This window comes from Choloepus didactylus, chromosome 1, assembly GCF_015220235.1.
Source record: "Choloepus didactylus isolate mChoDid1 chromosome 1, mChoDid1.pri, whole genome shotgun sequence".
Classification (NCBI taxonomy): domain Eukaryota; kingdom Metazoa; phylum Chordata; class Mammalia; order Pilosa; family Megalonychidae; genus Choloepus; species Choloepus didactylus.
In genome coordinates this window covers 74350569-74361179 of record NC_051307.1, presented here as the reverse complement: position 1 = coordinate 74361179, position 10611 = coordinate 74350569, and the positions used below count along the sequence as shown (strand labels likewise).

Here is a 10611-nt window from a genome sequence, read left to right as displayed (position 1 = left end):
GCAGCAACACTTTGATTCACTGAGTAATTATCTGAGCCAGACCTGTGCTATTATTCAATTTTTATTTATTGAGTGCTTAGTATGTGCTAGATTAGTGGTTCCCAGTTTTTTTTGGTCTCAGGAACATTCTACACTCATAGAAATAGAAGGCCCCAAAGAGCTTTGATTGTGTGGGTTATAGCCATTGATATTTATTGGGTTAGAAATTAAAATTTAAATATTTAAAAAAGTATTTATATATTAATTCATTTAACAGTAATAATATAAACACATGCCGTATGTACATCAATAACATATTTTTGAAAAATAACTGTATTTTCCAAAACCAAAAAAATTAATGAGAAGATGACTTTTCTTATAATTTTGAAAATCTCTTTAATGTCTGGCTTAACAGAAGGCAGTTGAATTCTCATATCTGCTTCTGTGTTCAATCTTTTGAAATATTTCTCATCATGCAACTTCTAGAAAACTCTACCTTACTCTCAGAGAACAAGAGTGAAAATGGCAGTATCTCTTGGTATTCTTATAAAAATAGTTTTGACTGCATGGTTGTCCTGAAAGGGTCTTGGGGATCCCCAGAATCTCCCAGGCAACACTTAAAAAATGGATAGATTTAAGAGGGAAGTCGGATACCTCCCACTTCCATGGATCTAAGTTTTTACACATATTATCTCAATTATGCAAGACCAATCCCAAAAGATAGCTACTTTTATAACCTTGGTTTTCTATGAGGAAATTGAGGAACAGAGAAATAAGTAATAAGGTCATTCAGCTCCAAAGTGGCAAAACAGGGATTCAATTTATGTGTGTTTGACTCTAGAGATAATGCTCAGATCCATCACACAACTTTCCTCCTAAAGCACCACATAAACAGCAAAAAGTTCATTACCTAATGTTTAGAAGCTCCATCTAGATAGGAAAGTTTACTTACCTTTTGAAGGGGATCCTTATGAAAACAACTTCAAATCCAACTGTTACTACTTTTATTCTGTCACATGTAAAAATACATCCCAAGCAAGAGGTTGGTTTGGTATTTCCAGTCATCTAGAAATGTGAGTTGTTCACAGCCATAGGACTCTATTTCCACCTAGATGTCTTCCCACCTGCAGAGATGAGGCGGCACAAATGAATAGCCGTCTCTGCTGAGATCAGATAATAGATCTGGGTGCTACACAACACTGTAGCAAGGGAAAAATAATGGATTACAGACAACATTATTGTCTTATTACCCAGGGATAGGACAGACATTAACTGTGACATCACATTTATTTAAGACAAAATTATTTACGAATTTGTATAAATACAACTTTCTTTGTATACAAATTCTACCTTCTATATCTCATTACCATGACATGAATTACCATCTATATGATCTTAGGTATGATGCCATAGAATTCTTCCAAGAATTCCAAACTCTGGACAGAATGTCCAAAGATCATCTGAGTTTAGTCTCCTGAATTCAAAATATTACAGTGGAACAAGCACAAACTTTGGATTCTTAGAGATCAAAATTAACCTGCAGGCTCTGCCAGTGGTGAATTACAAGGTCTTGGGTATTCACTCATTCTCTCTGAGCTCCAATTTTCTCATCTGAAATGGGGAGGACAAAATCATTCTCATGGGAATACTGTGAAATTTAAATGAGATTCTAAATAAATAGCATAGGCCAGTTCCCTGCACACAGAGATAGATAATAAAAGATGCATTCCCTTTTCCTTTCTAATTATAGTGACCATATAATTTATAATTATCTTTCCAACTGGACACGTTCAAGAACAAAGAGGTCTTCGTTAATAATTATGCCAGAACAACAGGCATAAATAGGAGTTTCCTGGGCAAACGAGGTGCATGAACACCCTATTTCCAAGTAAATATTCTGGAAGGCAGATGATGCTGGCACTGCTATAGTTTTGTAATGGCAAAACAGCACTTTTTTCTTCATTCATTATTTTTTTAATGAATGGACTTTATATTATAGAACGGTTTTAGATTTACAGAAGAATTGTGGAGATGGTACAGGAATTCCAATGTATCTCCTGCTTCACATACAGTTTTTCCCCTATTATTGACATTTGCATTTAGTGTAGTACCTTGTTACACTGATGAATCAATCCTGGTACATTATTATAATTAAAGTCTCTAGTTTATACAAGGTTCATGTGGTAGGGGACAGTACTAGCACAGCCTGCTGCCTTTCCCTGGGACCCAGAAATACATCCCATACTCGGGACTAGGTGTATCAGCTTGGTGGGTAGAACACAATCCCTAGTGGATAAGGGGACTGCTGGTACATTCTTTTCCCTATTTTCCTGAGCATATGTAAATATTCCCTGGACACAGTCTGATTCTGGTGGGCATGTTTTATGACATCCAGCTCACACCCCTGTGGCATATCTGTCCTTGGCCGGGAGGGAGTGGGTTTCCTCCACTATAGCCGACAAACACAAGAGAGGTGTGCGGTGCCTAGAGTATCTCCCGGTGTTGGTCACAGATCAAGACCCGCTGGCCATGGAGAATTGATGACCACTAGTGAAAGTGACCTTGCTCTGTCTCTTCGCTGTGTGAGTAAAACATTCGGTGCTGTGTAAGTCATGCTTCTGTTGGCAACTCTGACACCTGTACTGGAGTGTGTGGACATCTCCTTATGTGTCCGTCCTTGTGACTGACAGTTCACTCTTTGTGTTGTACAGTTCTATGAGTTTTGACAAAAGGATAATGTCATGTATCCACCATTACTATATCACAGAGAATAGCTTCACCACCCTAAAAAATACCCTGTGCTTCACCTTTCATTTCCTCTCCTCCTCCCTGCCCCTTTAACCCTTGGCAACCACTGATCTTTTTACACTATAATTTTCCTTTTCTAGAATGTCGTATAGTTGGAATCATAACACTATGTCATCTTTTCAGTTGGCTTCTTTCACTTAGTAATACACATTTAAGTTTCTTCCATTTCATTTCATGGTTTGTTAGCTCATTTCTTTTTATTGCCCAATAGTATTCCACTGTATGGATGTATAAAAGTTTGTTTATCCATTCACCTATTGCAGGGCATCTTGGTTGCTTCCAGTTTGGGAAATCATGAATAAAGCTGCTGTAAACAGTTAGGTGCAGATTTTTGTGTGAATATAAGTTTTCAACTCATTTGGGTAAATACCCAGAATATGCGATTGCTGAATCATATGGTAAGATGGTGTTTAGCTTTCTAAGAAACTGCCAAACTATCTTCAAAGTTGCTGTACCATTTTCATCACCACAAAAATTGAATTTCTGTCATTCTGTATTCTTGCCAACATTTGGTATTGTAAGTTTTTTTCACTCTATTTGTTTCCCTCAGATCATCATGATTCATATAGGCCTTAATGTACAACATGAATTTCTTTAATGATATAAAGCATTTTGGGGTAATATTAAAACAGTTAAATCACCTTCTCTGACTAGAGTCCTCTAAACACATTAATCAACATTAATTTAACGAGACAATCTTAATCATCGTCAATAAGAAAGAAAATTAAGATCATTTTTGGTCAGTAAAGATTTCATAAAATCTAGTGTTTCTATGAAGCTTTCATTTTGGAGATTTTTTTTCTTTTAAACTGCCAAATAATAGGCTTCATAAATATTAATGTTTAAATTATCATGTAACTTAGTATCATTTTCAAAATTAATCACCATAGAAATGAGAGACAAAAGAGGAGAGATGGGAGAAACTTTACAATTTATTAAGTGTTTGGGTTTTCATTTATCTATTTATTTGTTTGGTGTTCTGTCTGTTTTTGTTTTGCCAGAATAACACTAGGTGGTTGCCTTTTTCATATTAAAATCTTCAATTAGGAAGTGAGTCTATAATTCCTCAAGTTTAACACCTGTGTTTGTGCACAATGTGTTCTGAATAGGAGGTGGAATGAGAATGAAGCATGAAATTAAGTGTTTAAAACCAAACACATCACCTTTCACGCTCACAACCACATTAGATTTCCCTGCTATCATCTTTCTTTTCTGTTTGCAAGACACACTCATTACCCGTGTCACCCACATTTGAAGCATTGATGTCATCTTTTACTGTTTCCTCTTCCTTACTGCTGAATTACGAGCCATCATCGCATAGCTATGTTCTTTGCTTTGTTCTGTTTTGTTTATACCAGTGTACAGCTGAAGGAAAAGAAAAAAAAAGAAAGCTGGAATATGTTACCAAACGTAACTGCCAGACTGGAACATATAAAACTGAATATTTCAGTCCTTTGGTTTAGTAGTGGGCTTTTTACAACCTGACCTCTTTAAGATTTCACAAAATCTTAAGAAGGCAGCCCTATATGCTTCAGGAAACTTCCACAGTTGTTAGGGGCAAGAAGAATATTATCTCCAGTGGGTAACTATGAAAATACACCTTACCTAGAGGAAGAGATGGATTTTCTATTCACAATTTGCCATGAACACTTTGGTATTCATTAGTCACTTCCCACTCTCCAATTTGGCCTTCTCCCAAGTAGTCTTCCTCAAATATAGCACCAATGGTACTGTATCTCCCTAAATGCATAGCTAATCAAGTTATTCCTCCATAGAAAATCATTCCATGGCTCTCATTACATGCAGAATGAAGTCTAAAATATCCTTGGTGATTTGGCTCCAACTTCTTCAGCCTCATTCAGCCTGGGCCAGTCCACTAAGAGCACTGTTGTATTAGCATTCCACAGTGACCCTGCTCTCGTGCATGTGCTGGAAAGTCCTCTGTGGTGGTTTGAAGCTGACAGTACCGCATAAAAACATGTTCTTAAATCACTGTATGTAGGACCATTTGTTAAAGTTACTTCAGCTAAGATGTGGCCCACCTCAGTCAGGATGGGTCTTAATCCTGTTACTGGAGTCCTTTATAAGAAAAAGTGAAATTCAGACAAAGAGGGAGAAAGCCACAGGAAACAAGAAGCTGAACATCAACAGAACTGGAAGAGAAGGGAGAGACCAGGAGATGCCACCATGTGCCTTGCCATGCGATAAGCAAAGGACCAAGGACTTCCAGCAGCCAGCCCAAGAATGCCAATCTTTGGGAAGAGAGCATCTCCTTGATGCTGCTTTATTTTGGACTTTCTTTTAGCTTCAAAACCATGAACAAATAAATTCTCATTGTGTAAACCTACCCATTTGTTGGTGTTGAACCCGAGCAGCCTAGGAAACTAAAACATGCTCTACTTGATTTTCACTCTATAATCTCCTTACCTATCTTCAAGCCTCAATTTTGGCAGCACCTCCTCTCTAAAATCTGTGTTAGTTACTAATGCTGAGTTTATTTATTCATCTGACAAGCATTTGTTGAATGTCTACTTCATATTAAGTGCTGCTCTAGCGGCTGGAGATACTGCTGTGATCAAGGTAGATCAAATTCTTGTTCTCAAGAAGATTACAGAATAGGGTAGGGACATAGGATACAGGTGGAGCTTTTCATATAACGAAGAAATGTACAGTATTTAAAAATATATATAGATAAACAAGAGAATTTCATGTAGTTCTATAAAAACCAAGAAATAGAAGGCAATATAATAGGGTGACACTGGGGGATGGTAAATGTGGTAGGCAGAATAATGGGATGCCCCAAATTTCCATGTCCTAATCCCAGGAACCTATACATATGTGCAAGAGAGTTTGCAGATGTGACTAAGATTAAGGATCTTGAGATGGGGGGATTATCCTGGATTATTAGGTTGGGTCCAACCTAATCACATGAGTCCTTAGAAATGGAGAACCTGTCCCAGCTATGACCAGAGAAAGAGATATAATGACAGAAGGATAGGAAGATGCAATATTTCTGGTTTTGAAAATGGAGGAAAGGCCATAACCCAAGGAACACAGTGGCCTAGAAGCTTAAAAGGCAAGGAAACAAATTCTCCCCTAGAAAGGAACACAGTTCTGCTGAAACCTTGATCTTAGCCCAGTGAGACTGTCTCAGATACCTGACCTGCAGGACTGTAAAATAATACATTTGTGTTTTTTAAGCCAGTAAATTTGTGGTAGTTTGTTAGAATAGCAATAAAAAACTAACACAGTAAGCAACTTAAGACCATCTGGTCAGGATCCCATTCTCTGAGGAGGAACATGTGAGCTGAGACCTGACTGATGACAAGAAGCAAACCTGTGAACCTCACAGAGTCCAGGCAGAGGGAAGAGTAGCATCAGGTCTCAGAGATTACAGCAAACTTGGCATGCTTTAAAATAATAGCAAAAGCCAATATGGCTGGAGTATGTCAGTGAAAGGGAGAGTGGTCTGGGGTGAGATCAGGGCTCTGGCAGGCAACAGGCTGTCAAAAACCATTGCCGCCATGACTTCTGCTGTGCGCTTTCCTTCTAGAGTGTACACAGATGGCTGCCCCTCGTTCACTGTGAGTTCCTTGACATCCTTTAGAGCAGGGACTGGTCCCATTCATCTTTACCCCCGGCACAAAATAGTTGTAGTGTCTCAAACATAGCAAGCACACAAATGTATAGCTGTGAGGTGGGCATTTGAGATATTTTAGAAAAACTGAGCAACTGTAAGATTATTCTCCGTTGCTTTGGGATTACCAGCTACAGGGAGTCTTTTTTGTTTGATTTTTGTTTGGTTGCTTGTTTTTTTTCATTTTACTTTCTTTCCAGCTGCTACTATCTGAGTAACCATTTTTTTTGGTATATTAAGGGGAAATGATCTTGGGTGTTCGTGAATCAAATGCAGTAATTCAAAATGACAAAACAAAATTCTTGACTGAGGTCCCTGGGGAATTTCCTTGACATTACTATCTTCATGAGCTCTATTTCTTACTTTAAAAATAGAAGCCCTTGGGTGTTTGTATGAAGAACTCTCCAAACAGTTAAATCTACTTTCTGAAATCAAAGTGGAGATACGTTCATTTTATTACTGCAACAAGGATTTGCTGTGGGCCTGTTAGTGCCAGAAGCCCATACCATTCGAGTCTCACTCCACCCTTAAGTGGTCAGTGCCTTTTCATTCCTGGTTTACCTTTGGAAACTCAGTCACAGCCACAGCAGGGCTAGGTGACTTGGCCATGGAGTCGATGCCAGTCAGTGGACTGTGGCCCCAGGCTTCTGACTCCAGAGACAACAGTCTTAACTACAAGACTACATGGCTCTCTAAGGAAGGGTTAGAACTATCTTTTTCCTCTCTGTAGTTCCACTTAAAATATACTTTTGATGGAGGAAAGGGGAGTGGGGAAGGATAAGAAACCATACCTTTTCTCAAAATGCCTACTAAAAATTTTTTGACTTCTGCTCTAACATTGTAATCAGACAGAGAAAATGCAGCTGCTTTTGTCACTGTGGTGGGTGGAATAAACTATTAAATTTAGATAATTTATTTCATTCTTAAATTTGAACTGCCTACCAAGGTAGTTCCAATTTGTGATGTAATCTCCAAACATTTATTTTTTTGCCTCTAGATTGAAAGAGGCTGGCAATATCTCTGATTCAGATGGGTAGTTTGTATATTTAACCAGTCAATGCTAAATTACTTTCAGTAAAATTCATTCAGGCCATCACTGTTATTCAAGATGTTTGGTTTGATTGCCTGAGATGCTATAGATCAATCCAAGGAAAATAAATGGAATAAGTAAAATCAGCATATGAAAAGAAATATCTTCACTTTTAATTTGTTCTATATGTACTGTAGCTCCCATCCACTAGTTACTTTATTTAACTTATAATGAATTGGCACAGAAGGATGGATGCCTTCTGAGATTGGGTCTGCTGTTTTCAAATTAAGGACCAAAAATGAAAAGATATAATTGAGTTCTTATTTGATTCTCTTACTGAGTCATTCAATAGCATATGGATAATTTATATCAGATATATTTGTATATCTTGCCACCTACATAGGAAGAGCAAGCATAAAATCTTGTGAATAAAACTTACCTCCCTGACAGGTAGCTTCCTCATCAGTAACCATTTATTCAATTGCTTGCTGCACACCAGACACTCTCCTGTGCATTGTTGGAGTTGCAAATATGAATGTCATGTATATCCTGACCCTAAGAAGCTTATAGTATAATAGAAAAACATAGAAATGGCTGTAATTATAGCGATTACATTCATTACTCTTACGCATTCTTTAAAACCTAAGTCTAAAGCCACTCTGCAGTGAAGCTTTCCCTAACTCTTCCAAGCTGAGTAAGCTGTCTGTTCTTTATGCACACATGATTTTTAATTTGAGTGTCTGTAATTCCTCTCTATAAATATAATGAGTGTTTATTTGTCTTACTGAATTTAAAGGAACTGTGATTCAGACTACTTTGTACTTTTGAGGCAGGTTGGATGTAGGAAAAATGTCTTGCAGCCTCTGAGGTGCCTATGGACTCAGGGCAGGGACAGGGGCATCTGGTGAGAACAGACATGCTCCTGAAGCCCGAGGAGGTTGAACCAAGTAAGACACATTGTTCAACCACAGGGCATGGACCAATCACAATAACTCATTCACAGTCCTTGGTTTGAACCTATATTCAGCCTGTTGCAGCAGCTTACTTACAAACCTTGGGTTGCATGTTTAGTAACCAATCACAAGAATGTATAGACAACCGATTGCCACAGCTTACTTACATGACTTTATTTGAATGATTACTCACCAATCACAATGTACCAAGTGTACCAGTGTCTCAAACTCCACCTCCCTTTGTTTGATAAAAAGCCCTTGTACCCAACAAGTTTCAGTGCATCTGTCTCTTGAGCACCCTCACTCACCCTTTAGAGCTTGTACTTTCACTTTCCTCAATAAACTTTTCTCATTTGCTTATACCTACTTGTCTCATCCTTGAATTCTTTCTTGTGATGAAATGGCGAGCCTGGAACAGGGCTCTGGTAACATCTTTCTCAGCAAAAGGGAGCTCCGCTAACACTGTCAAAGACAGCTGGCAAAGTGATAGTTAAATGAGTATATAAATGAATCAGTAAATGATACAGGGTTGAAAGAGTATTTGAAAGGATAACATGAAATAATAGGAAAGAGGCTAGACTGTGGGGAGATTTGAGTTCTAGACAACAGAATATTTTGGGTGTTATGTGAAAGTTCTTTGGGTGATGAGACACAGTCACAGCTAGCCAGACATCTGAGAATGCAGAAAGGACAGCTTTGTTAGATCAAGGCCCTGGAGGGGGAGAGGGGAGAATGAGGATGGCAGAGGGGCCTGATGGTTTTACCTAACCTAGGCTCCTGCGAGGGTGTGTGGAGAGGCTGAGGGCAGCCCTTGTCAGTAAATTATGCAGTGTGAAAGGGCAAGAGGTCATTTAGAGAAGAGGCACAGGAGCCATTCATGCCAAGAAAATAAGGTAAGCTCTTATCATCCAAACCCTGTGGAGGTACAGGCCTTGTTACTTGCAGTTAAGCTCAGGCCAGGGCTAACTGGGGTGGCTGCTCAAAGGGAAAATTACAACTAAGCCAGGCACGATGACAAAGCACCAAGTATAATTTCTTTTATGCCATTTAACAGAATTCTGGAGCCTTATTGGGATATAATGAAGAGAGCATGGACTTCCACGTGACCTTAGAAAAGCTAATAATAATAGCTAACTTTTATTGAATGTTTGCTTACAGGCCAGGCACTGTAATAAATGCTTTATATATATCATCTTATTTGTTCCTCACAGTCATTAGGTCTAATTATTCCCATATTACAGAAGAAAAACTGAAGCACAGAGAGATAATGACATGCCTAAGATGCCACAGCTAGCAATAGTGAAACCATGGTTTCCAGTCCATACATTCTTTTTTTTATTGTGAAATATAACATATATACAGAAAAGTGATAACTTTTAAAGTATAGTTTTACAAGTAGGTATAGAGCAAATTTCTAAGTATGGTATAGGTTACAGTTACTCAATTTCAGTTATTTTCTTCTAGCTGCTCTAATATACTAGAGACTAGAAAAAAATCTATATAATGATTCAGTAATCATAATCCTTTGTCAATCCTATTTTATTGCTACTCCTTCCTCTCAGTTGATCACTGTCTCAGTCTTTGGGGATATCTAGGAAATGACCACTCTAACTTGTCCATATTGAAAAGGGGAGTTGACATTATGGGGAAGAGGGACGCAGTTGGTTGATGTTCTTGAGGAGACTAGTGCCTCTGGGTTTGGGGACTTATCTAGCATAGAACAAACGAGATTTTAAGTTTCTGAGAAATAAATTTAGTGAGTGAAACTTTTATAAAGTCTCTGATAGAGACCTGGGTATTTTTTAGGGTTTTCAGAAATACTGTTGGTTGGGGCTTGGCATACTGTGGCAATTTGCAATATCTAGCTGAAGCTTGCATAAGAGTAAACTCCAGGATAACCTCTCGACTCTCCTTGATATCTCTTGGTCACTGAAACCTTATTTTGTGACATTTCTTTTCCCCTTTTGGTTAAGAAGGCATTCTCAATCCCCTGATGCCAGGGCAGGCTCATTCCTAGGAGTCGTGTCCCACATAGCGGGGAGGGTAATGAATTTATTTCCAGAGTTGGGCTTAGAGAGAGAGAGGCCACATCTGAGCAACAAAAGGAGTTCTCTGGACACGACTCTTAGTCTAATTTTAGGTAGGCTTAGCCTCCCTTTAAGAGAAATAAGTTTCATAAGAGCAAATCTCAAGATCAGGGGCTT

General features: G+C 38.4%; 1 long non-coding RNA gene across 1 annotated transcript; it reads right to left on the bottom strand.

The window, feature by feature from the left end:
• Positions 1-953: 953 nt before the first annotated feature.
• On the bottom strand, positions 954-9837 carry LOC119535134. Its single transcript, XR_005217178.1, has 3 exons — positions 7894-9837; positions 4037-4152; positions 954-1103 (listed from the first exon to the last, which is right to left on the bottom strand). It is a non-coding gene; the product is annotated as an uncharacterized LOC119535134 (long non-coding RNA).
• Between the last annotated feature and the right edge of the window lie 774 nt (positions 9838-10611).